Below are 27,039 nucleotides of genomic sequence, written 5' to 3'. Positions count from 1 at the left end.
GAGGTGCCCTGAGGCATGTGTGAGTTACAAGAGTGAAGAGGGCTTTTCTATGTACTTAGGTGTTAGAGTTCAGTGTGGTGCTTGAGGCCAAGGGTGGAGATAGGATGTCATGGGAGCAGGGTACTGAAGCACAGGGGAGGCCAACTGCAGAGGGCCTTGTGTTAGGTGGTGGAGTCCAGCCTAGACACAGAAAGGTGCTACAGGAAGCACTGCAGGCTTCTGAGCAAGAGGATTTAGGAAAAGCCTTCAGGTAAACAAAATAGCTTTTATAAGCCAATTCTTGGTTCCTCTTTCTCCTCCAGCCAGGTAAGGCAGAGACCTCCTGGAAAAGGTGGCATTGGGGGAGGTACTGTGGTAATGAGAAGAGAAGATGAACATGAGATTAAGAGAAACAGAGACAAGTAAGACAAACAAGATTTAGCCTCTGTCCTCTTCCAGGCTTTCTTTCAAGCCCATGTTTCATTCTTCAGCATCCACACTGGGGCTACAAGAAGACTGAAACAGAAATGACCTTTCCTTAGACAAAAGCAGCCTCTAGGGTCTCAGGACATCAATAGAATCATATACCTTTGCTCAGTGCTAAGCAAGAACCTCTCATCTTCATCCTCTTCCTTAAGTTCCTTTGATGGGGGATGGAAAAATGTTTTAAAATACAAAAATGTCTACTGATGCAGGGTCAAATTAAAGCATCTTGCTAATGCCACATACAGGAGTTGCTCACCATGATGGTCCTGAGCCACTGACACTTTCAAAAACTCAGGTTATGGGAATGGAAGGAACAAAGAGGAAAAGGGGCACATGGCATGAGAAGTAAAGAGGTTGGGAAGGGTCATTGGAGAGGGAAGAAAAAAAAATAAAATATAAAATCAGGGGGGCTGTTGACTTCCCTGGGTAGGACAAACCCTACATTTTCATTTTTGGAAAATAAAGCACTTGACACATTAAGGAAGCTATATTAGGCCACAATACAAGGTCTTCTCTTTAGAGTTGTATCAGTATCAAATGTCAAGTTCGTCTTCTGGCACTTATGCATAGCAAGTCATTAAACGATGAGATATCACACATATGCTATAATAATGAATATCATTTTTTATTGAGACAGTGTCATCTTGGCATATTATCTTCCACTTTTGTTCATGGGGAAAAAAGTAAACATTCACCCAGTCTTAGAACTAAAATGCCTTTTAATATTAGAAATGTATTATTTAAAGGAAGTTAATTTTTGTTACGGATACTAGGAAGCAAAGATCTATGGAAGAAACACAGCATGTGGAAAAAGTGTGTGTGTTGAAATTCCTTATCTCCTACCTTGTGTGTGACATGAGCCTAGTGCTATGGACACTTCTGAGTCTCTGAAGCTTCACACATAGAGTGGTGGCATCAGTCTTACAGGATTTACATCATGGTGGCATAAATTAAAGAGAAAATTCAGGGAAAACTGTTTCATGGTCACCTAGTTAATTCTCAAGAAAAATTAGATATTCTGGCCCTTCATACATACTAACGAGGTCCTTTAAACTACTAATAAAATTAAGAAGAAGGCAAAATGCCTACAATCTCACATTTTTAAATAATCCATGTGGATAAATTTTGTAATGAAAACATCTCATGGTCAAGTTTGGAAAATCCAAATAATATAGAAAAATAAAAGTGTAAAGAAAACTGTCCTCTCACATTCCAAGTGCTGTGGTCCAAAGTCACCAAGACAACAGATTCACATAATTCTTTTAAGACCAATTTTTAAAATGCATTTGTCAGTGTATACTTGTTTATGAATATAAAGATAATCATCATTCATATTTATACAATAGCTAATAGTGTACATGTATAATGATTTTTGTTTATTGTGCTTAGTAACACATGCTAGAGATCTTTCCATAATAATGTATGTATATATCCTCTTCATATATTTTAATGGTTATAAAAGAGCCTATTGTAATATTTATTTAGATTTTTAAATACATTTTGACCATTGTTTGTTTACTGTTGTTTAATAGTAAACAGAGCTGTGCAGAACATTCTAGTCCTAACAATTTGGCCAACTTTTCCTGGTACAAATCAAAAGATTGGAATCACTGAATCTAAGCACTCAGCTTTTTTTTTTTAATTTTCCACTGAAGAGAAATAATAATTTATACAACTTTTTAGTACCGACATTACCAAATTAAAATTTTTGCCATTTGAATATATGAGAAAGTTTATCTCATTTCATTTAAGTATCTTTGTTTAGAGTATGTTTTAAGAGTATGAATGTCCTTCTAGATGCTTCCAGAACAATTTGCAGAACTGACCCCCCAAAGCAGTTCAGACCCCTCTGAACATCTCATTGAGTCCAGGATCACACCACCTTCACATGGATCTTGAAGTCAGAGAGATGCCTCCATGCTTGATAACTTAAGGAAATCACCATTCAAGTTAAGATGTAGATCAGAGATAGCCATCACCTTTGTAATTTTTGGTCTTGGCAACTAACATCCTCTTTTTTGTATTTTCTTTTTGCAGTGTGGCTATGTAGGATAAGATATGTGGTGATGTAAGATATTAGGATATGTGGGGTGTCTGTGTGTTGTGTGACTTCCTTCTTATATTTTAAATGATCCAGAGTCTCCTTATGGTTTTTCAAGTGATTACTTGGTCATCTGTCTCTCTGCCACAGAGAAAGCATCACATGCAGAATTTTGGCTGCTTAGCCTCTTCAACACTGGCATATGCCTTGGAAGAACCAAACCACCATATTTGCTATATATTCTAACAGTGAACCATATTTGCATACTTACCATTTGGGTCATGGTACATTTTATTTTTGAAATTCACGGAGTTATGTTTTTATATGTAATTTTTAGTTTGATCTTAATATTCATAAGTAAAGTCAGTTCATACATTTCCATTATTGTTGCTCTCTTTGTAAATTTTTGAGCCTCATAGTTAAAATAGTTGTTTAAGTATCATCTAATGGTGATCCCTTAAAAACTCCCCCTACTCCTAGCTTGACATCAATTTCTCTTTATCCTTCACTTATTTTTGCTGCTACACTTCAGTACTCACTTGTCCATCCTTTTATATTTTACTTTTCTGGGTCACACTGTTTTAGATGTTTCTTACATGTAATATGCATTGGGCATTACTCTTTGATGCAATCTGAGCCTTTAATGCTTTCGAGAGATTAAAATTTATGTCATTTTTCCATTGAACTAGCAGAATCAGTCCCCCTAGTATCCTTTTATGTAATTTTCTTCCTTTTAGTATTTTCTGTCTTTTTGCAAAGTGGCTAATGTAGATTTTAGGATATGTGGTGTGTGTGTGTGTGTGTGTGTGTGTGTGTGTGATTTCCTTCTTATATTTTAAAAGATCTAGAGTCTCCTTATGGTTTTTAAGTGATTACACTTACTTTTTATATAGTACACTTACCTCTCTGGGTCATTTTTTTACAACCTATATTGAGTGTCTTTTACAGCAGGTGAAAAAATAAGAACCTTCCATCTCTTGTCACCTCCTCTGTTCCTTCTAGCTTTCCATATTTACTTTTGTTGTTGTTATTAACATATTCTTATTATTATCTCTTCCACTGGTGTACTCTGCAACTTCCTTTATCCCTTTCTAAGGTGCATCTAAATTAAGCAGAAGCTATTAACAGAGTATTTAAAAATATATAAGGACATTTGCACAGTCTTTCATAACTTCCTTTATCACCCACCTCCAGGTTTTGTTTTCATCATATTTGCTTTTATGTTGTCAGAGTTCCTAGTACTTACTTTCTGCAACTACATTCCCAAAACACACTTGGACTTCATTTTATATTTAAATGAATTCAGCATTCACCTTTAGTTCTTTTTCCATGCTTTCCTTCTTCATATGTAGTCATATCTCTGCCATTTTGTCGTCAAGTTATTTTCACAAGAATATTTCATGTTTCTTTTCAATTAAAAAAAATGGCCAAAAGATATGCCTGAACAACATACAAAAGAACTTCGGTTGTCTACCAAACATTAAACAAAGCCTTTGTATTACTAACGATCAAAGGACTATTTAGTAACACTATATTATAATTATTATTACTATTACTATTATTATTATTTGCTGTTGTGGAGTCTACTAGTTGCCTACCCCAATATCTAGTCTCCTCTTCCTCTCTACCAATATTTGCTTTTTACTTGAGTTTTTCATGGGACATATTGCAATTGTGGGGAAAAAATCTGCCATTCACAATTTCACTTGTGACTAAGTTATTCATGGGGTGTTCTGGCAAATAAGATGTGATTGGAAGTTTAATACGGAATTTCTGAGAATGCACTGAAAGAAAGTCAAGTCAGCTAAGAGGTGTTTTTTTCCTATTGCTCTGTCTCCTTCCAACGTGTAATGCATAGATCATGGCTAGAGCTCTCTAGATCTTTTTTGTACTATATTTTACCTTGAAGTGGAGAAGCCATGCACTAGGATTGTGAAGATAAACATTAGGAGCTGGGTACCCTTAACACATAGCAGACTGTTTCTACTTTTTTTATACTTGAGAGAAAAATAACATTTTATTTTTTTATTTTTATTTTTTTAATACTAAATTTATTTTTTATTGGTGTTCAAAATGCCAAAATACAGAATAACACCCAGTGCTCATTCTGTCAAGTGCCCCCCTCAGTGCCCGTCACCCATTCACCCCCATTCCCCACCCTACTCCCTTTCTACCACCCCTAGTCGTTTCCCAGAGTTAAGAGTCTTCATGTTCTGTCTCCCTTTCTGATATTTCTCACACATTTCTTCTCCCTTCCCTTATATTCCCTTTCGCTATTATTCATATTCCCCAAATGAATGAGACCATATAATGTTTGTCCTTCTCCGATTGACTTACTTCACTCAGCATAACACCCTCCAGTTCCATCCACGTCAAAGCAAATGGCGGGTATTTGTCGTTTCTAATGGCTGAGGAATATTCCATTGTATACATAGACCACAGCTTATTTATCCATTCATCTTTCGATGGACACCGAGGCTCCTTCCACAGTTTGGCTATTGTGGACATTGCTGCTAGAAACATCGGGGTGCAGGTGTCCCAGCGTTTCATTGCATCTGTATCTTTGGGGTAAATCCCCAGCAGTGCAATTGCTGGGTCATAGGGCAGGTCTATTTTTAACTCTTTGAGGAACCTCCACACAGTTTTCCAGAGTGGCTGCACCAGTTCACATTCCCACCAACAGTACAAGAGGGTTCCCTTTTCTCCGCATCCTCTCCAACATTTGTGGTTTCCTGCCTTGTTAATTTTCCCCATTCTCACTGGTGTGAGGTGGTATCTCATTGTGGTTTTGATCTGTATTTCCCTGATGGCAAGTGATGCAGAGCATTTGCTCATGTGCGTGTTGGCCATGTCTATGTCTTCCTCTGTGAGATTTCTCTTCACGTCTTTTGCCCATTTCATGATTGGATTGTTTGTTTCTTTGCTGTTGAGTTTAAGAAGTTCTTTATAGATCTTGGATACTAGCCCTTTACCTGATACGTCATTTCCAAATATCTTCTCCCATTCTGTAGGTTGTCTTTTAGTTTTGTTGACTGAATCCTTTGCTATGCAAAAGCTTCTTATCTTGATGAAGTCCCAATAGTTCTTTTCTGCTTTTGTTTCTTTTGCCTTTGTGGATGTATCTTGCAAGAAGTTACTGTGGCTAAGTTCAAAAAGGGTGTTGCCTGTGTTCTCCTCTAGGATTTTGATGGAATCTTGTCTCACATTTAGATCTTTCATCCATTTTGAGTTTATCTTTGTGTATGGTGCAAGAGAGTGGTCTAGTTTCATTCTTCTGCATGTGGATGTCCAATTTTCCCAGCACCATTTATTGAAGAGACTGTCTTTTTTCCAGTGGATAGTCTTTACTACTTTGTTGAATATTAGTTGAACATAAAGTTCAGGGCCCACTTCTGGGTTCTCTATTCTGTCCCATTAATCTATGTGTCTGTTTTTGTGCCAGTACCACACTGTCTTGATGACCACAGCTTTGTAGTACAACCTGAAATCTGGCATTCTGATGCCCCCTGCTCTAGTTTTCTTTTTTAAAATTCCCCTGGCTATTCGGGGTCTTTTCTGATTCCACACAAATCTTAAAATAATTTGTTCCAATTCTCTGAAGACAGTCCATGGTATTTTGATAGGGATTGCATTAAACGTGTAAATTGCCCTGGGTACCATTGACATTTTCACAATATTAATTCTGCCAATCCATGAGCATGGAATATTTTTCCATCTCTTTGTGTCTTAATTTCTTTCAGAAGCATTCTATAGCTTTTAGGGTATATATCCTTTACCTCTTTGGTTAGGTTCATTCCTAGGTATCTTATGCTTTTGGGTGCAATTGTAAATGGGATTGACTCCTTAATTTCTCTTTCTTCAGTCTCATTGAGAGTGTAGAGAAATGCCAATGACTTCTGGGCATTGATTTTGTATCCTGCCACACTGCCAAATTGCTGTATGAGTTCTAGCAATCTTGGGGTGGAGGCTTTTGGGTTTTCTATGTAGAGTATCATGTCATCGGCAAAGAGGGAGACTTTGACTTCTTCTTTGACAATTTGAATGCCTTTAATATCTTTTTGTTGTCTGATTGCTGAGGCTAGGACTTCCAATACTATGTTGAATAGCAGTGGTGAGAGTGGACATCCCTGTCTTGTTCCTGATCTTAGGGGAAAGGCTCCCAGTTCTTCCCCATTGAGAATGATATTTGCTGTGGGTTTTTAGTAGATGGCTTTTAAGATGTTGAGGAATGTTCCCTCTATCCCTATACTCTGAAGAGTTTTGATAAGGAATGGATGCTGTATGTTGTCAAATGCTTTCTCTGCATCTATTGAGAGGATCATATGGTTCTTGGTTTTTCTCTTGCTGATATGATGAATCACATTGATGTTTTACAAGTGTTGAACCAGGCTTGTGTCCCAGGAATAGATCCTACTTGGTCATGGTGAATAATTTTCTTAATGTACTCTTTGATCCTCTTGGCGACTATCTTGTTGGGAATTTTTGCATCCACGTTCATCAGGGATATTGGTCTATAATTCTCCTTTTTGGTGGGGTCTTTGTCTGGTTTTGGAATTAAGGTGATGCTGGCCTCATAGAACGTGTTTGGAAGTACTCCATCTCTTTCTATCTCTCCAAACAGCTTTAGTAGAATCGGTATGGTTTCTTCTTTAAACGTTTGATAGAATTCCCCTGGGAAGCCATCTGGCCCTGGACTCTTGTGTCTTGGGAGGTTTTTGATGACTGCTTCGATTTCCTCCCTGGTTATTGGCTTGTTCAGGTTTTCTATTTCTTCCTGTTCCAGTATTGGTAATTTGTGGCTTTCCAGGAATGCGTCCATTTCTTCTAGATTGCCTAATTTATTGGCTTAGAGCTGTTCATAATATGTTTTTAAAATCGTTTGTATTTCCTTGGTGTTGGTAGTGATCTCTCCTTTCTCATTCATTTTATTAATTTGAGTCTTCTCTCTCTTCTTTTTAATAAGGCTGGCTAATGGTTTATCGATCTTATTAATTCTTTCAAAGAACCAACTCCTGGTTCTGTCGATCTGTTCCACAGTTCTTCTGGTCTCGATTTTGTTGTTGTTGCTCGAATCTTTATTAACTCTCTTCTTCTGCTGGGTGTAGGATCGACTTGCTGTTTTTTCTCTAGCTCCTTTAGGTGTAAGGTTAGCTTTTGTATTTGAGTTCTTTCCAGTGTTTGGAAGGATGCTTGTATTGCGATGTATTTCCCCCTCAGGACTGCTTTTGCTGCATCCCAAAGATTTTGAACAGTTGTATCTTCATTCTCATTAGTTTCCATGAATCTTTTTAATTCTTCCTTAATTTCTTGGTTGACCCTTTCATCTTTTAGCAAGGTGGTCCTTAACCTCCACGTGTTTGAAGTCCTTCCAAACTTCTTGTTGTGATTTAGTTCTAATTTCAAGGCATTATGATCTGAGAATATGCAGGGGACGATCCCAGTCTTTTGGTATCAGTTAAGACCTGATTTGTGACCCAGTATGTGGTCTATTCTGGAGAAAGTTCCATGTGCACTTGAAAAGAATGTGTATTCAGTTGAGTTTGGCTGTAAAGTTCTGTAAATATCTGTGAAATCCATCTGGTCCAGTGTATCATTTAAAACTCTTGTTTCTTTGGAGATGTTGTGTTTAGAAGACCTAATGAGTGTAGAAAGTGCTAGATTCAAGTCACCAAGTATAAGTGTATTATTATCGAAGTATGTCTTAATTTTGATTATTAATTGATTGATATATTTGGCAGCTCCCACACTCGGGGCATATATATTGAGGATTGTTAAGTCCTCTTGTTGGATAGATCCTTTAAGTATGATATAGTGTCCCTCTTCATCTCTCACTACAGTCTTCGGGGTAAATTTTAGTTTATCTGATATAAGGATGGCTACCCCTGCTTTCTTTTGAGAACCATTTGAATGGTAAATGGTTCTCCAACCTTTTATTTTCAGGTTGTAGGTGTCCTTCTGTCTTAAATGAGTTTCTTGTAGACAGAAAATAGATGCGTCCTGCTTTTTTATCCGGTCTGAAACCCTGCGCCTTTTGATGGGGTCATTAAGCCCGTTCATGTTCAGAGTTACTATTGAAAGATATGAGTTTAGTGTTATCATGATATCTATTCAGTCCCTGTTTTTGTGGATTGTTCCACTGAACTTCTTCTTAAAGGGGAATTTTAAGAGTCCCCCTTAAAATTTCTTGCAGAGTTGGTTTGGAGGTCACTTATTCTTTCAGTTCCTGCCTGTCTCGGAAGCTCTTTATCTCTCCTTCCATTCTGAATGAGAGCCTTGCTGGATAAAGTATTCTTGGTTGCACGGTTTTCTCATTTAGGACCCTGAATATATCCTGCCAGCCCTTTCTTGCCTGCCAGGTCTCTGTGGAGAGGTCTGTTGTTACCCTAATACTCCTCCCCATAAAAGTCAGGGATTTCTTGTCTCTTGCTGCTTTAAGGATCTTCTCTTTATCTTTGGAATTTGCAAGCTTAACTATTAAATGTCGAGGTGTTGAATGGTTTTTACTGATTTTAGGGGAGGATCTCTCTATTTCCTGGATCTGAATGCCTGTTTCCCTTCCCAGATTAGGAAAGTTTTCAGCTATGATTTGTTCAAATACATATTCTGGCCCTCTGGCCCTTTCGGCGCCCTCGGGAACCCCAATTACACGTATGTTTTTTTTCCTCATGCTGTCAATTATTTCCCTTAATCTATCCTCATGATCTTTTAATTGTTTGTCTCTTTTTTCCTCAGTTTCCCTCTTTGCCATCAGCTTGTCTTCTATGTCACTCACTCGTTCTTCCACCTCGTTAACCCTCGACGTTAGGACTTCTATTTGGGTTGCATCTCATTCAATTGATTTTTAATTTCTGCCTGATTATATCTAAATTCTGCAATCCTGAAGTGTCTTGAGTCCTTTATGCTTTATTCTAGAGCCACCAGTAGCTTTATAATAGTGCTTCTGAATTGGCTTTCTGATATTGAATTGTAATACAAATTTTGTAACTGTGGCAGAGAGGACGGTTTCTGATTCTTTTGAGGTGAGGTTTTCCTTCTAGTCATTTTGCTCAGTGCGGAGTGGCCAAAAACAAGTTGTATTGGGAAAAGGAGAAAAAGAGAGGAGAGAAAGAAGAAAGAAAAGAGAAAAAGAAAAAAAGGAAGAAAAAAAGAAAAAAGAAGAAGAAAAAGAGAAAAAAAGAAAGGAAAAAAGGGGTGGGGCATGCAAACAAATCAAAAAGCAAAAAAAAAAAAAAAAAAACAACAAACAAAAAAAAAAACAAAAAAAACCAGAAAACAAAACAAACAAAACAAAACAAAACAAAAACAAAAACAAGGGGGGAATACCTCTGATTCAGTATACTGTAAATCCCTCGACTTCCCCTGGAGATTTCCATTGCTGCTTGGTCAATAATTTTTTTTTCCCCAGTCTGTCTAGCTGGTCTTCTGGGGGAGGGACCTGCTGTGCTGATTTTCAGGTGTTAGCACTTGGGGGAGCTGCTCTGCCCCCTGCCTGGTGCAGGGCTCAGTGGGGGCTGTTTACCCCGTGAGGCCCCAGGAGGAACAACCCCAGTGGCGGGGCCAGCTCTGCAGCCCTGGAGTCAGCACCCGCAGTAGCTCCAGAGCTCTCTGTCTGCAGGGCCTGGAGGCTCCGGGGCGGGGCCGCTGATCTGCTCAGCTCGGGGCAGGAGCGTCCTCACTGTCCTGGGCCCTCCCGGCCTCTGCCAGTCCCGGGGGGAGGCCGGATCCTGGGCTGTGTCCCGGCGCCCTGTGCTCCGGGGCCTGCGCTGTGGGATTCGCGCTCCCGCCCCGCAGCCCCCTCCGCGGAGCCGCCGCCCGAGCCCCTCCGAGCTGCTCCGGGTCCCGCCGTGCGCGCTGCAGCCCTTAGGGAGCTCGGCGCACTCTCCCGGGGCGCAGGTGTCTGTTAGTGTCCCCGGAGCCCGAGGGCATCCCCGCCCTCCTGGGTCCTGCTCCACCTCCCTGCGAGCCCCTTTCCGCCCGGGAAGGTTGGTGCGGCTCCTGCTCCTCCCGGACGGGGCTCTCCTGTCCTGGGGACACTCGCCCCGGCCTCAGCCCAGCTCCTCGCGGGGCCCCTCCCCCTTGGATGCTTTTTGTTTCTTTATTTCTTTTTTCACCTCTTCCTACCTTGATAGAAGCGTGAACTCTTCTCACTGTAGCGTTCCAGCTGGTCTCTCTTTAAATCTCAGGCCGAATTCGTAGATTTTCAGGATGATTTGAAGGTTATCTAGGTAATTTGGTGGGGACAGGTGACTTGGGGACCCTACTCTTCCGCCATCTTGCCCCTCCCCCTCAGAAAAATAAAATTTTATATTGTTTTTAACCAATATATATATATATATTTTTTTTAAGATTTTATTTATTTATTAATGATAGAGAGAGAGAGAGGCACAGGCAGAGGGAGAAGCAGGCTCCATGCAGGGAGCCCAACGCGGGACTCAATCCTGGGACCTCAGGATCATGTCCTGGGCCAAAGGCAGGCGCTAAACTGCTGAGCCACCCAGGGATCCCCTGTTTTTAACCAATACTATTTGGATATTTCTGTTATGCGCAATGGAATCTATTTTAATTGACAAGCTTACTACATTGGAAAAGATTTTTTAAATGTGTTGGCAGGAGTGTGGGGTAATAGGAAAACTCCTACATGGTTAGTGAGAGTAAAAGTTAGTGAGAAATTTTGTACTATATATGCAAAACTCACAGATGCAATGATTTCACTCTGAAGAAAATGGTGTGATGAGTTATGATATTTCCATACAATTAAATATTCTGAGGACAAGTTCAGTGTATACCAATTTTTAAGTGCCCTAAAATGAACATTCTGAACAGTGTTTTATGTAGTATAGAATGTCTCTGTTTAGAAACAAACAAATAAGATTAAGAATGTGAGAGAAAGAAAGAAAGGTGAGAGAGAGATGCCTCTCTCCCAGGAGAAAATATAAATAAAAATAAATGTAAGTCTAAGGGGAAAATTACATAAGCCATACTTAAGTAAATATGAAAAAATGAGGAATTCTGGAGGGCAATTATATACATTTATGGATATAATTATATATACATTATGTATACATTATTTGGAATGGTCAATTATTTGGAATGTGACCTCAGTTATTTCTTTTAAGATTTTCTCTATTTATTTGACAGAAAGAGCAAGAGTGAGAGAGAGAGAGAGAGAGATTATGAGGTGGGGGTGCAGACGGAGAGGGAGGAGCAGATTCCCTGCTGAGCAGGAACTCCCATGCGGGCTCCATCCCAGGACCCTGGAATCATGACCTGAGCTGAAAGCAGACACTTAATGGACTCTGCTCCATAAGTGTAAATTTTCTTAACAGGATTGGAATGCCATAGTCAAACAGGAACAGAAATGGTCTATAGCCTCACCACTCCCTTTTTCCCCTAACTCTAAATACTAGTACACACCCTGAGTACTAAAATGGATGAACTCAGACAAGTCATCAATGTTGTAAAAATCTGTGAAGATTTTCCTTCATAGTGTTCTGAAACACTGAAAGTATGCATCAAGGCCAGAGTGTATGGATCATAAAAGGGAAGCAGGGCTGGAAGAAATTCAATCTGAGTTCAGCTCTAGAACAGCACTATAAAAGAGAGGAGTGGTTCCCAGTAACAGGCTTAGAAGCTGTGTTCCTTGTCCATTCTCCTTTTCTGTATAACAGAGGAGGAGGAACTCCTGTCATGGAGCTCAAGACCCAGGATCTGGGCCCTCAGAGAGGCTTTGAATTTTGAACACTTGATCACTAAAAGAATGGCCATATGAAATCATAGAAGAGAGAGAATCCAATTCCGTGACTTCCAGGCTCTTGAGTATCTCCATGCCAGAAGAGAATTATTCATAATCAGGGGGTTAAATTCCAAACACAGGGTAGATGCCCACACAGAAAACCGCAGGGAAATCCTCATGTTGTACTGTTTAATGGACACCCAGGAATTACAAGTGTTGGTGAGGATGTGGGGAAAAAAGGACCCTCGTGCACTGTTGGTGGGAGTGTAAATTGATGCAGCCACTGTGGAAAACAGTATGGAGGTTCCCTCCAAAATTAAACAAATAAAGCTACTATATGATCCAGTAATTCCACAACTGGGTATTTGCCCAAAGAAAATGACAACACTAATTTGAAAAAAATATATGCACCATTCTGCTTGTTTGCTTTTTGCAGTATTATTTACAATAGTGAAGATATAGAAGCAGCCCAAATACCCATCCATACATGAATGAATAATGATGTGATGCATGCACGCATACACACATATGCACACTAGATATCAGCCATAAAAAGGTTGAGATCTTGTCATTTGCAACCACGTGGATGGATATAGAGAGTATAATGCTAAGGGGAATAAATCAGAGAAAGACAAATACCATATAATTGCACTCCTATGTGGGATTTAAGAAACAAACCAAAGAAAAAAAAGAGACAAACAAAAAACCAGACTCTTTAAACTCACAGAGAACAAACTGGGTCATCAGAGGGAGGTGGGTAGGGAGATGAGTGAAATAGGTAATTGGGTACCCTTAACTGATGAGCACTGAGAAATGTATAGAATTGTTGAATCACTATATTGTACACCCCAAACTAACATACACCATTTATTAATTATACTTCAATTAAAAAAAATCAACATTCCCTTTTCTGTTCCACTTATTACTAGCCTCTTACTAGCCTCTTCTGAAAGTGTGTGATTTTTGACTTCTTGATTCCTTTCTTGACTGCCGTTTATCATATTCAAGGACATTTTCCACCAGCTTCATTGGAACAAAACCAAGATAAGCATCATCTTCCTCACATTAAGCACAAACTATAAAGATACAATTTTAATATCTTCCTAAGAGTATAAAAAAGTAGAAAAAAAGACATTTGATAAACATTTCTAAATTACTACCTAGGAACACATATAGATTTATATTCATACTAATTCTACATAAGTGTGTAAATTTTCTTTGCTTTCATCAACAGAGGTTATGATTATTTTTAAATTTTTCCAGTGTGACAGTAAAGGGTCATATGATATACATTTATTTGATTAAAAGTGAAGTTTAAAGTTTTGTTATTGACCGTTTATAGTTTGTCTCTTGTGATATGTCTCTTCCTGTCTTTAAACCAATTTTCATCTTTGTGTTCATTTTTCTTCTTGATTTAGTTGTAATTGTACTTTGTGTATGAAAGATATTGACCATGGGCCATAGTTTTTAATGAAAAATAATTTCTCATGTTTTCATAAAGTTTTTTTATTTGCAATAACATTCTAGGGTCTCCCCAGTATTATCCAATTCACCCAATCTCTGATTAAATACTGCAGTGTTATCTCTTGGGGAAGGAATATCTATGCTATTCTAGGCATCTTGGAATAATACCATAGTTTGGAAGGAGGCAGTAGACAATTTGGGGGATTAAAGTCAATGATTCTAACTCTTTAACAAATGAGAATTTGAGATAAAATTGTATGACTATTTGTGTATATATTTGTAAAATAAGAACCAGATCCTTGTTTTTCCTTATATATAGTCCTTACTCATTTCTTGACTTGACTTTACGATAAAAGTTGATACATGTTTAAATAATTTTTAAATGAATGAATAAGTAAGTAAATAGGTAATAGAATTTTCCTCACTGATAACGTTCTCGTTTTTAAGGTTTTATTTATTTATTTGAGAGAGAGAGTGAGAGAGAAATCACGCACGAGCAGGGGGGAAGGGCAGAGGGAGAAGGGAGGGCTGAACAGGGAACCTGACACTGGACCGTATTCCCAGGAACCCCAGATCATGACCTGAGCCAAGGTGGATGCTCAACTGACTGAGCCACCCAGGCACTCACACTGATAACTTTCAAAGCAGTGTGATCACTAACCTTCCTAGCTATTTTTGCCTTCTTCCATGATAGACAGATTTAGTTCTGCATATTTTTTTTAGAAATCTGCAACTAACAAGTTTCAATAAAATATTTTGGATCTTATAAATATTGAATCAAAGAGCTTTCTCTTTCTGAGAAATGTATTTGGATGATTATAGGCATTCTCTTATTTTGTTTATCACTTATCATAAGTCTATAGGACATAAATAAACAGTAGTCTGACTGTACTGCCTGATTCTGAAATGCAAGCTCAAATAATAATTCCCTTATTAGATAAAAATAAAAGTCTTATTGACTATAAATTGTACTACTGGGTAATTTTAAATGTCAAAGTTCATAAATACATCATTTATGATATCATAGAGGGGTACATTTTAAGGTTTGGGAGAGCAAGACCTGGGCAGATGCATAACATTGTGAAAGAAACACAGTGGGTCACTCTAGGCTGGGATGACCTGGGGTCTACAATATAGGGAACCCTAAATACTCAAGAGTGCACATCAAGGGTCAAAGAGTGACAGATATGAGTATGGAACTGATGAGCACATCACTACTTTAGGGTTGAAGATTATGGAGTTAAGGGAGAAGCTCTGAGATGTCACTGGAAAAGCATATAGACTTTGCAGTCAGACATTCACAGGCTATAGTCCTGGCTATGCTCACCTGGGTGATCATAAGTGGGTTACTTATCCTCTAGGATCTTCAATTTTCTTATTTGTGAAATTATAACAATGAAGCCCATCTCATAGAATTGTTTAAAAGACATGTCCTTGCATTGCATCCGGCTTTTTTACATTCACTCTGGTTCTGCTGTAATAACCCATATTACTCAGTTATAAACTCGTAGCACCTTGCCTCAGCTCTGCACAGCACAATCTCTAGCATCCCTTATCACTATCCTCTGACATAGAGTCACAGGGACCTTCCAGACTCTCACATATTGCATAGCCTACAAGTCCTATTGGAACACTTGATCAATGGGGCACAGGAGTTAGTGGATAAATGCTCTCTTCTTAAGGCCCTTGAGATAGAAAAATTGGATGTCTGTTCTTTATGGTTTCTCAGAAGATCTTGAGGTTCTGACCTGCCTTTCCTTTCCTGCTTCACACTCCTAGTCTCTCACTCTTGTTCCCTCTGATGACTTCCTAGACTTTGTCATCGGCCCCTTTCTCAATCTCAGTGTCTAGGAGGAACTTAGGTTAAGAAAAGTCTCTAGTCAAGCATATGCTAAATGACTTTGAACATTAATATCCTAATTTTGGGTCCCTCCATTCTTTTGTTGTTGCTGCTTTTTGGTTTTTGGGCCCTCCACCCCCATTCTTTAAAAAAAAAAATCTCATATCCCACCTAGGCTAACATCTTCTGCTTTAGAATTGTGGTCTATGGGATCCCTGGGTGGCGCAGCGGTTTGGCACCTGCCTTTGGCCCAGGGCGCGATCCTGGAGACCCGGGATCGAATCCCATGTCAGGCTCCCGGTGCATGGAGCCTGCTTCTCCCTCTGCCTGTGTCTCTGCCTCTCTCTCTCTCTCTCTCTCTCTCTCTCTCTTTGACTATCATAAATAAATAAAAATAAAAAAAGAATTGTGGTCTATTAAGTGCTTGATGGGAACCACTAACTATCCTTTCTTGTTTTAATCCCTTCCAGACTAGGTAACCCATCAAATGCCATTTTTCTCTATATGTATTAAAAGTCAGCATCAAGCACTTAGAAGTCAGGAGGTAAGCTTACCATTTATGTATTGATTCACTCACACTCAGTAAATCATTTAATTTCTACTGAGTATCCCATGTTCTGGAGGTATGTAAGGACACAAAAATGCCATGTCTATCCTAACCTAAATCTTTCTCAGGAGAGGAGAGAACATACAAAAAAATTTAAGAATATTAATGTAACTCAGAACACCAGAAAAGTCACCAAAATCAGCTTCCCTCATTAAGTGTGGCCAATCTCCCCCAGGCACAAATGTGTGCCATGACAATTTCCCTAGGTCTCTCAACACAACTCTCCTTATGCATTAGAAAGATAGGCAAAAGAAAGAAAGAAAGAAAGAAAGAAAGAAAGAAAGAAAGAAAGAAAGAAAGAAAGAAAGAAAGAAAGAAAGATAGGCTCATATGACTGATTCTCCAAGTAGACTGTGACCAATTCAAGGGCAAGTATCATGATTTATTTACCTCTACATCAACATTCAGAAATTGGTAGCAATCAAAATATCATGTTGACTGGTCATCAGTTTATTCATAGGAGCTCTCTGAAGGATATTCCACTTAAGTATACCTTGCTTTACTCCCCTTCTCAATGGTCATATAACATTTAAGGTGGTCTTTCTAAAATGCATATCTACTCATGGTTATTTTCCTGCTTAAAACTTCAATGGGTTCCCATAATTTTTATGATAAAATTTAAGCCCTTTAAGATGGTTTATGACATTCTTTGTGAAATGGCCTTCACAGCTTCATCTCTTGCTGTTTTTTTTTTTTCAAATCCCCTTTCTGCACCAGAGAACTGTATTATGAAAGTCCTATGAGTAACTATCATTATCTTAATTGAAACAAGACTGTGTGTGGACATTCATATGGGATGACAATATAAAAGAATGAAGGCTAGATTAAATTGGGCAAGCTCTTTAGTAGAGACTCTGAGAGTATGACTTAAACCAATAAGCATAGAAATTCACAGTAGGACCTAGAACAAGGGAGCAAGAGCTGAATCAGTGGCCTTTCAAGTGTTACCATGGACTAGAATCACCTGGAGGGCCTGACCTTCAGCCCCGTCCCCCAGGTTTCTGACTCAGCAATAACATGAGCAAGCTCTCAGGTGGTGGTGATGCTCTATGCTCTGAGGACCACTCATCTAGAATATGCAGAGAAATATCTGAGGAAGATTCACCCCACAGATAGGCAAGATCTAGAAAAGGAAAAGACAGAAAGGGAGAGGCTGGGCTTGAGGTTTTACAGAGAGATTGAACACAATCATTGTTGTATAAAGCTACTATTAGTCACAATAGGGTGGTGGCAGGGAGAGGAAGAAAAGTTTGGATCCAAAAGGCATTGTAGAAGGATTGGCATAATATGGAGATACTTGAGTTGGAAATGGCTTAAGAGAAAACAGATGTCAAATTGGCCCAGCATAATCCCAAGGATATGAGTAACCCTATTTCATACATTCAACAAGTATTAGTGACTGCTTACTATGTGTCCTAGTCATTCTAAAACCCTGGGAAATGAAAGCGATGGGATATAGGCCTTGTTATTAAGAAGACATGAACCTTTGCCTTTTTCTGTGCCACACTCATCTATGTGCTAGATGTTTCTTATGCACTGATTCATTTCAATTTAACAGCCATGCTGTGAGTTGGGTAGTTAGTTTCATCTTAATTTGTGAGTTTTCTTTCATGGAGTTCAGTTTTAAATGTCAGAACGATTCCCTGCAAGCAGTCAAGATGAATGATGTAATCAAAGCAGCAGATGCCTGGAAATGATTCCAAAGTGGTGATTTTTGTGCCCCACCCCTCCCTGTCACCTCAAATGTCCTACACCTAGCTTCTGCCTGTCCAGTTTTATTGCAGTGCTGCTCTCCATATGTCTGACATCAAAGGAACACAGTCTTTCTGAAATCCCACAGTGCCCAGTTTGTGTTTTATGTGCACCATAGCTTTCTCAACCATGGCTATTTATAAGCTTGCACATCTCCGTGATAGTTAATAAATCCCCCCTTCATAACCTATTTCTGCACCCTGTGTAAAGAAAAGTATGCAGACAGCACATGATAAAATGAATGAACTTTCCCCACAAGAGATAATTGAGGGTGTGGCAATATTTATTCACCAATTTCATTTACTTCACTAAAATTTTTTTTTACTAAAATTTAATAATAAAAATAATACCCTCTTCCCAAGAAGTATACTCTTCAGTAAGATATTATATGTATGAATTTTAACATTAGCAGGTTTTTTTTCAGTTTATAATGTTAATTGGACTATTGACGGTAATAGTAACTATAGCAGCATCAAATCCTGTATGTTTAGTGATGTCACACTTGTTATTCCCAGTGTGAATGCAAAATTAAGTATCAGAAACACATTTTTTAGTAGGTTATATTATTTTTCCAGCCACTAGCATATCACATTTCACAGGTTTGGAAATCTGGTTGGTATTATGTTCCTCTTTCTCAGAAGTGTGTTTTGAACATTTTTCGTAGAATCTGATAGACTGTCAAAATGTTCAAGGGATTAACACATGTTTAGAAGTTCTGACCCAATCTATTTCACTGCTTTCACTTTTTTAGGGGACCAAAAGATTTTGAGATGGGAAGAAAAAATATTGCTCTGTTCAAAGCCTACTATTGACCTACAGTGCAACATTTTGTTTGAATCATTTTGGGACTATTTTTGAAAGCCAGCCACCAAGCAGAACATACTCTCTAGTTGAATTTTAGAGTGTAGTATAAAACACCTAACTTCTTTTTAATTTTCCAGTGTAAACTACTGCAAGGAATCTCCATAGCAAGTAGTACCACTGCTAAGGAAGATTAACCCCTGTCTGTATATTAAAAAGTTTGGTTATCCTGAAAGCCTGCCCCAGGTCCTGTGGCAGACACAGCAGTCAAAAACAATACCTGCCTGCTACCAGCACTTGTACATAATATGGGGGAACACAACAAATGCCCATCTGCCACAATAGGATGATCACAGTCAAATACCTCACATGCCTGGGACACAAATACAGGTTATTTTTTTTTTATTCATTCATACCCTTTTATTGTTCTTCCTTTTTCAAATCCTCATTTTCTTTTTTTTCCTTCTTTGTCTTCCAATTCTCAACCTTTCTATTTTCTTCACAGCTCCTACTATAAGTATCTTCCCAAGTATAAATTCTATTATTAATCTTTCCACTCATCTACCTTTTTATCACAGTTTTTTTCACCCAATGAGACATTCCCACTCAAAATGATATGCCTAGACCAAATCACAAGAGGGGACAGGAGCCATCTCTAGTAGCTGCCCAAGGGCATGAGCTGGGCAGTAATAGCTCATTGTATTTGTGATTTCTAAAGTGCACTGGCAAATATCATACTGTAAGGTTTCCTAAGCCAATTCAGGAATGGCTGGGTTAAAGTATTGGAAAAGCCAGTGAATATTGTTAGATAAGCTGGTTTCATGATCAGATTTCTACTTAGAAAATTCATTACATTAGCAATGTTCAAATAAATTAGGAGTATGGTAGTGACACAGAGAAATATATTAGGACACTATTTAAAATATTTTTTTTCATAAAAGAGGAAAGAAGAGTCAAGTTTCTGAACTTTGACAATAGGTGGTCAGGATGAGGGGGTAGGAGACATAAGTTGCTATTGGTTGGTATGGGTGGGTGGACATTAAACCTATACTGGAGGTTCACTGAGGCAAAGGTATGATTGAAATCAGTGTAAAAGTAGGGAGAAGGGATTTTTAGGCATCCATAGACTCATAGTGATAGATGACACTAGGCATCGTTCCCCCAAACGCATAAACTATATTTATGCCATATGAACAAGGCCACTCTTGGGACTCTATTTTGTAGTTACTCTACAACCACAAAAATAGTGAAGTATCGCCCTGGTCCAACTAACAGGAGTGGCTACTCTCTTTAATCATCCTGCTTTCTGGTAAAGCTCACCAGGGTACCCAATCACTGACTTGCCTTCTGACAGACACAGTTCAGAACTATTTCCCATGGTGACTCTAGTGTGAACTCTCCTGAGCCACAGTAAACTAAACAAATCTAATTTTACTTGGCTACAAGTGTATTCCTTGCAGCCTGGTCTTCTTCTGATAGTCATCAATAAAAACATCCAGTCGGAGATTCTTGACACTTTGTAGGATATATGGACAAAGAGCTCATCTGAGATGGCTCAACTGAAGATACAGATTTTGAAGTTATCAATATACAGGTGACCCTTGCCGCCAAGGGATCTAATGATATTTCCCATAGAAAGAATCTAGAGAAAAGGGGCCTGACAGGATCCTAGGAGTCCCAGATATTTCAGCAATTAATAAGGTGGAGAGGTGATCAAAAAGAATTCTGAAGAATTTTCAATGTCAGAAATGCTAGAAAAAAGAATGTTCTAGGAAAGAGGGAGTCCTTCATGAAATACCAAATGATACAGAAATAGTCGAGGAAAATAAGACCTGAAATATATTCAATCAATAAGCTAATTGGACCAGCTCAGCTAATGAAGAAAATGATTATGACCAAAATGAGTCATTTAAAGGCTTTATTTGAACTGGCATAGTTTTGTGGGGCAAGAAACAAATAACTGTTTGTATGTTCTTATTACATGAATAAACAGTCAGATATGTATCTAAGGCTGACTGGAGTAGCCATGACTTAATAGATGCTCCAGATTTCAAAGCCAAAGTCTTACAAGGGGTCTGGCATCTGCACTACCTGATTTTCTTGGCATAGACACTGACTTTAAAAGGCATTTATAAAAAAATAAAAAATAAATAAATAAAATTAAAAAAAATAAAAGGCAATTACATAAAGTCAAGCAGGTTATTTGTGACAAGTCTTAACCCCTTATCATAATAGCAGGAGTAGGTTCAGGCCAATCCTGTGTCACTTTATAAGAATGAAAGTATTTATGATAATTAGAGCCTCTGAGATGTGCTAAGACCTACCTACAACAATGTTTTGCATAGACTGTCTTTAATCTTCAGAACATCCAGGAAAGTAGGAGGTTTTTTTGTTTTATTTTGTTTCATTTCCCCAGTTCTCATGGCAAGACATGAAAGTCTGTAGAAGTTAAGAAACTTGCCCAAATTTACATGTTTAGGCAATTGGAATTTGACCTTAAATCTGTTCTTTTTTCTTTGTGCCTTGCTGGAAGGGAAAGGAAGATGTGGATGGATCCTGCAATGCAGGTACTGAGCTACCGGTGTGAGGACCCTAACTGGTTTGGAGAATGCCATCTTTTAAGGAATGACAGTAGGTTGCCGGATGTCAACAGAATAAGATCCCCTATGTGACATCAGTGCAAATGTCCTGAGTGCATGATCCATTTCTTAGTCATTCTTATCTCATCAGCACTGAGTACAGTGTCTGACACAGAATAGATACTCACTTTTTAATTAATCTAATTTAACTGAGGGACTCAACCTAGTTGCAGCACTAGGAAATGACTTTTCATTTCATCCAATTCTTGCTAAAGTTGACCCAATGAAAAAAATTAAAATAATTTTTTCCTACCTCTAGAGTTAATTAATGCCAAAGTGCAATTCAATCCAAAACAAGGATTCTAGTTAAATGTCAACATTCTTGGAAAGATTGATTGTTGAGATTTGCTGAACCCTCTGAGAATACTGATTATTAAATCTAGTCTCAGACTAGATTTGAAAGTGTTTGACCCTTTTCAGGGACTCACAGTGTTGAGCTCTCCTTGAGTCTCCACAGATTGAAATCAAGAAGAAAGGTAGTGCTGTGTGTAACAGAATTGGGAAGGCTCTGCTTGAATCCCATCTCCATGAGTGCTACTGAACTCGGGACCTAGCTACTGCTCTCTGAAATCCATCACTGTACCACTGCCACCTTTCCCATTAGCTGCTCCCATCCAGCGACTGAGAACATGGACACATCTTCCTGGGAGACATGTGACTTCTTTGACAGTGGCTTTGGTTCAATGACCTTTTGACACCTTGCTTAGAACTGCAAGAAAGTCTGAGACACTTCCACTCTATCTTCCTTCTGCCCTTCCTTCTCTCTTTTGCTCTAGATCAGAATGCATCATGGTCTGAGGCTCTCCAGACCTTTCTGGTCCTGACTATATTGTCTCTCACAGGCATTTTCCTAAGAAACTTCTCATAGGTTTAATCCCATCTTGGCATACACTTCTCAGAGGACCTTGAACTAGCACATGGAGCATCTCTGATACCCAGTGCACATCTTGCCTCTTTATCTTCCCAGATACATTGTCACCTATCCTCCCTTAAGATATCATTACAGGGACTCACACTTCTCTGAAGGAGTGTCATTCCATTATTGCATACATCTAATTCCCCCAATATTACTCTTCAAGTCCAAATCGCTTTCTCTCTGTGACTTCTACTTATTGAATATGCAGTTTTCTTCTCTCTCTCTCCCTCTTTTTTTCACCTGTATTTATCTAGTACATACCTCCCATATGTCCTGACCTGGGCTGGCACTTTACATACACTATCTCATTTAAGCCTGTTGGTTGTGAAGCCTGTTGGTTCATTGGTGTTATAGGTGGGGAAAAAAACCTGAAGCTCTCAAAGGTTATGGATTTGGTCAAAGGACATATAGTATGTAAGTGGCAGAATCCAATTTCAAAGCTAGATCTGTGTCCTTCAAAGACTGGTTAACCTTGCATCTAGATTCAGTTCTGATTCCTGATGCTAACGTTCCAAGTACCCAAAGAGCAGGGATTCCCAGAGAGTCTGCTCATTGTCCCTTGCATGGAAATGTAACCTCTAAGAGGAGACTGACCATGTTATATTGGAATAACGATGTCAGATATTAAAATAATTGGGAATCTGCCTATTGCTACTAAACACTCATAAGCCAAGAGAAGTCAACAGATGGTTGGAGAAAATTTAAGGAGTAGTCCCAGATAAAGAATAATGGGAGTCACTGACATCCAGAGAGTGACTTGCTCTGAAAGGCAAATAACCAAAAAAGATGCCTCCTTGCAAGAATTACAGTTATTCATTCCATAAATATTTATTGAATACCAATCCCTGCACTAAATTTAGTTTGAAGTTTTCGAAATCTATCCATGGACCAAACAAGGTAAAAGTTTCTGCCCTATTGAGTCTTATATTTCTAACTGGGGAGAGGACAACAGATGATTTTGAAAAAAAAAATATTAGATAAAATATGTGGACAAGTTAGATAGTGTAAGTACTCAGGAAAAAAAATGAATTGGGGAATGGAGAAGCCCATGTCAGGGGTTGAGGATTTGCAGATATTGAAGATGCTCACTGAAACAAGATAATTAATCATTGTGATGAGACAAGGACTGAAGAAAATGTCAGAGGTTAAGTATTCACAGATGTTCACTCTTTCGTGTCTCCTAGGAGTGAAAGAGCAAGGTAGCTAGTAGAACTACATGATCAATAAACAAAGAAAGGGCACAGAACTCTCTGAGGAAATGGAATGAAGACAAGGAGAGAAACTGGCACAGCAGAAGAAAGGGGGGAGAGAAAGACAGAACAGAGAGTTAATGCAAAAAATTGAATAGTTGTTTTAAATTGCAAGACTCTAGAAGAAGAAAGGGATAAGAAAGGTGTGCAGGAGTTTTCCGGAGTCCTGTGCTGTGAACTTCCACTTCTGTATTCCCAAGAACAGTTGAGTAAAAGCCGCTGAAAGACGAATTCATTACGTGTAGTTGTATCATTTACAGAGAGGGTTCTAACAGGAATTCAACAAAAGCCCCAGCATTCACAACCTCTACCCTGTCTTCAATGAAACTATCCCATTAAGTTCCACACCATTGCATCTAGACTCAATGCATATGATGTTTTCATTCACAGCTGCTTGATCCTGTGTCTTTCTTAGGCGGCCCTATTCTCAATCCTGGAATCCCAGTGTCTTCATTGAGGTGCCCCTCATACCTCAATACTGAAAAGTTCAAGGGTTGCCACCCCTTAGAGACAGAAGAATGTTTGGGACCAAGTGAAAGCCTGTATCTCTGGCTCTGGGGGTTCTGTGTGTAAGAATGCGGTGATTCTCTAACTTTAGTGGCTTAGGATGAAAGTTCCTGGGCTTTAAAAGAGAAATCACAATCCAACTGAAAGGCATCCTGTGCTGTACAAGTGGATTTGAATTTAGGAATGAACCCCTGATGCACAAATTTGTATCTTAATCTTTATGGAAACCAGGATCCTTAAAGCTAAAAATGGTGCCTGTTTGGTCAGAAGTCACCAAACCCACTGCCTCTTGGTTCACCTGCACGCCCCCAGAAGCCATCAGGCTAAAGGCCTCACTCTAGATACCTGTCCTTGAGTCCATAACCAGCAACACTCTGGCCACCATTTATTAGGTTACAAGGTAATCAGTTATAAACAAGCAAAGAGAAATCAACAGAACTATGTCATGTAAATAGACTAAGGGGACTTCACATGGTCATCACCATAGTGAAACCTCTGCCAGATACTTCATGCCTGATCAGCCCATGGCACAGCATGTCTGATCTTAGGTCCTGACTCAGGATTGCCTCCTCAAGTTTACAGTCAAAAGTCAAGATTTTAAAAAAATGGGTTCATTGCTATATAATTGATACATAATAAACTGAATATATATAAAACACATAATTTAATAAGTTTTTGTATATAAATACGCAGTGAAACTCTCACCACAACCAAAATAGTGAACGTATTCATCACCCATAGAAGCATCTGCCTGCCCCCTGTCTCTTTCCTGGTCCACCTTCCAGGCAACCACTGCTTTGCTTTCTGACACCAAAAAAATTGAATTTCTAGAGTTTAATATAAATAAGTCACATAATGTGTACTCTTTATTACCTAATTTCTTTCACTCAGCATAATTATTTTGAGATTCATCCTTGCTGTTTGTACTAGTTATTCATTATTTTCTTATTGTTGAATACTATTCCATTGTATAGACACATTGAACTTTGTTCATCCTTTAACTTCTGAATGATCATTGGGTTTTGGCTCTTAAAACTAAAGCTGCTATGAATACTCCCCAACAGGTTTTTTTTTTTTTTTTTTTGTATAAACATATGTTTTCAGGCAGCCCGGGTGGCTCAGAGGTTTAGCGCTGCCTTCAGCCGGGGGTGTGATCCTGGAGTCCCAGGACGAAGTCCCACATCGGGCTCCCTGCATGGAGTCTGCTTCTCCCTCTGCCTGTGTCTCTGACTCTCATTCTCTCTCTCTATCTCTCTCTCTCTCTCTGTGTGTCTCTCATGAACAAATGAATAAAATCTTAAAAAAATAAAAAACATATATTTTCTTTTTTTTTTTTTAAGATTTTATTTATTCATGATAGTCACACAGAGAGAGACAGAGAGGCAGAGACACAGGCAGAGGGAGAAGCAGGCTCCATGCAGGGAGTCCGACGTGGGAGTCGATCCCGGGTCTCCAGGATCACGCCCTGGGCCAAAGGCAGGCGCCAAACCGCTGCGCCACCCAGGGATCCCTATTTTCATTTTTCTTGAGTAAATTCCCAGGAGTACAATTGCTGGATCAAATGATAGGCATATGTTTAACATTTGTGGAAACTGAAAAATATTTTCTAGAACAGTTGGACCATTTTAGAAGCCTACCTAGACTGTGAGTCACTGTTCTTCCTCATCAGCATCAATATCTAGTACAGTAAGTCTTTTTCATTTTAGCCTTTCTGATAGTTGTGTAGTGGGATGACCTTGTGGTTTTAATTTGCATTTTTCTCATGACTAAGTATGTTAAGCATATTTTTATGTTTTCTACTATATGAATATTTTTTGGAGAAGTGCCCATTCAAATCTTTTGCTTATTTTTTATTTGATTATTTTCTTATAATTGAGTTTTGAGAGTTATTATAGTCTGAATACAAGTCTTTTATGAAGTATTTTCTCCACATCCATAGCTTGTCTTTTTATTCTCTTCACAGTATTTTACAAATGGTAGTGTTTTCTTTTAATTTTTATTTAAATTCAATTTGCCAACATATAGTATAACACCGAGTGCTCATCCCTCCTTAGTGCCCATCACCCAGCTACCCCGTCCTCCCACCCACCTCCCCTTCTTCAATGATTATCCTTCTCCGGTTGACTTATTTCACTCAGCATAACACCTTCCAGTTCCACCCATGTAGAAGCAAATGGTGGGTATTTGTCGTTTCTGATTGCTGAGTAATACCCCATTATATATATATATATATATATATATATATATATATATACACACACACAGAAATACATGCGCAACTCATGAATGATTGATGTCCAGACCAAGATGGCTGGACGAGCATTGGAGCTCCTTTGTCTGCCCAAGGGTCAGCCCTGTTACCTGTTGGATATGGGCTGTGGTTCTGGGCTGAGTGGAGATTATCTCTCCGATGAAGGGCACTGCTGGGTGGGCATCGGCATCAGCCCTGCCATGCTGGATGCAGCCTTGGACCGAGACGCTGAGGGAGACCTGCTTCTGGGGGACATGGGCCAGGGCATCCCCTTCAAACCAGGCTCCTTTGACGGTTGTATCAGCATTTCTGCTATACAGTGGTTCTGTAATGCAAACAGGAGGTCTGACATCCCTGCAAAGTGCCTGTACTGCTTTTCTTCACTTTACTCTGTGCTGGTTCGTGGAGGCCGGGCCGTCCTGCAGCTGTACCCGAGGACTCCGAGCAGTTGGAGCTGATTACGACCCAGGCCACCAAGGCTGGCTTCACTGGTGGCAGGTGGTGGACTTCCCCAATAGTGCCAAAGCAAAGAAGTTCTACCTCTGCTTGTTTTCTGGGCCTTCGACCTTTATGCCAAAGCCCCTGGACGAGAGTAACGAGAGTAACGAGGAAGAGGAGGTCCAGGAGGCCGCATTCCCACCAGAGAGGGTCCCCTACAGGATCGCGCGGCGGGGCGGTGAGTGGGTGCTGGAGAGGGAGGCCGGAGGCGGCAGGGCAAGGAGGTCAGACCTGACACCCAGTACCCTCGCCGCAGGCGCAAGCCCCGCTTCTAG

General features: G+C 39.3%; 1 pseudogene; it reads left to right on the top strand.

The window, feature by feature from the left end:
* The first annotated feature begins 104 nt into the window (after window positions 1-104).
* Window positions 105-27,039, top strand: LOC129507300 (probable 18S rRNA (guanine-N(7))-methyltransferase; annotated as a pseudogene).

This window comes from Nyctereutes procyonoides, unplaced genomic scaffold, assembly GCF_905146905.1.
Source record: "Nyctereutes procyonoides isolate TBG_1078 unplaced genomic scaffold, NYPRO_anot_genome, whole genome shotgun sequence".
NCBI classification, from domain to species: domain Eukaryota; kingdom Metazoa; phylum Chordata; class Mammalia; order Carnivora; family Canidae; genus Nyctereutes; species Nyctereutes procyonoides.
This window is presented reverse-complemented; position numbering and strand designations above follow the sequence as displayed.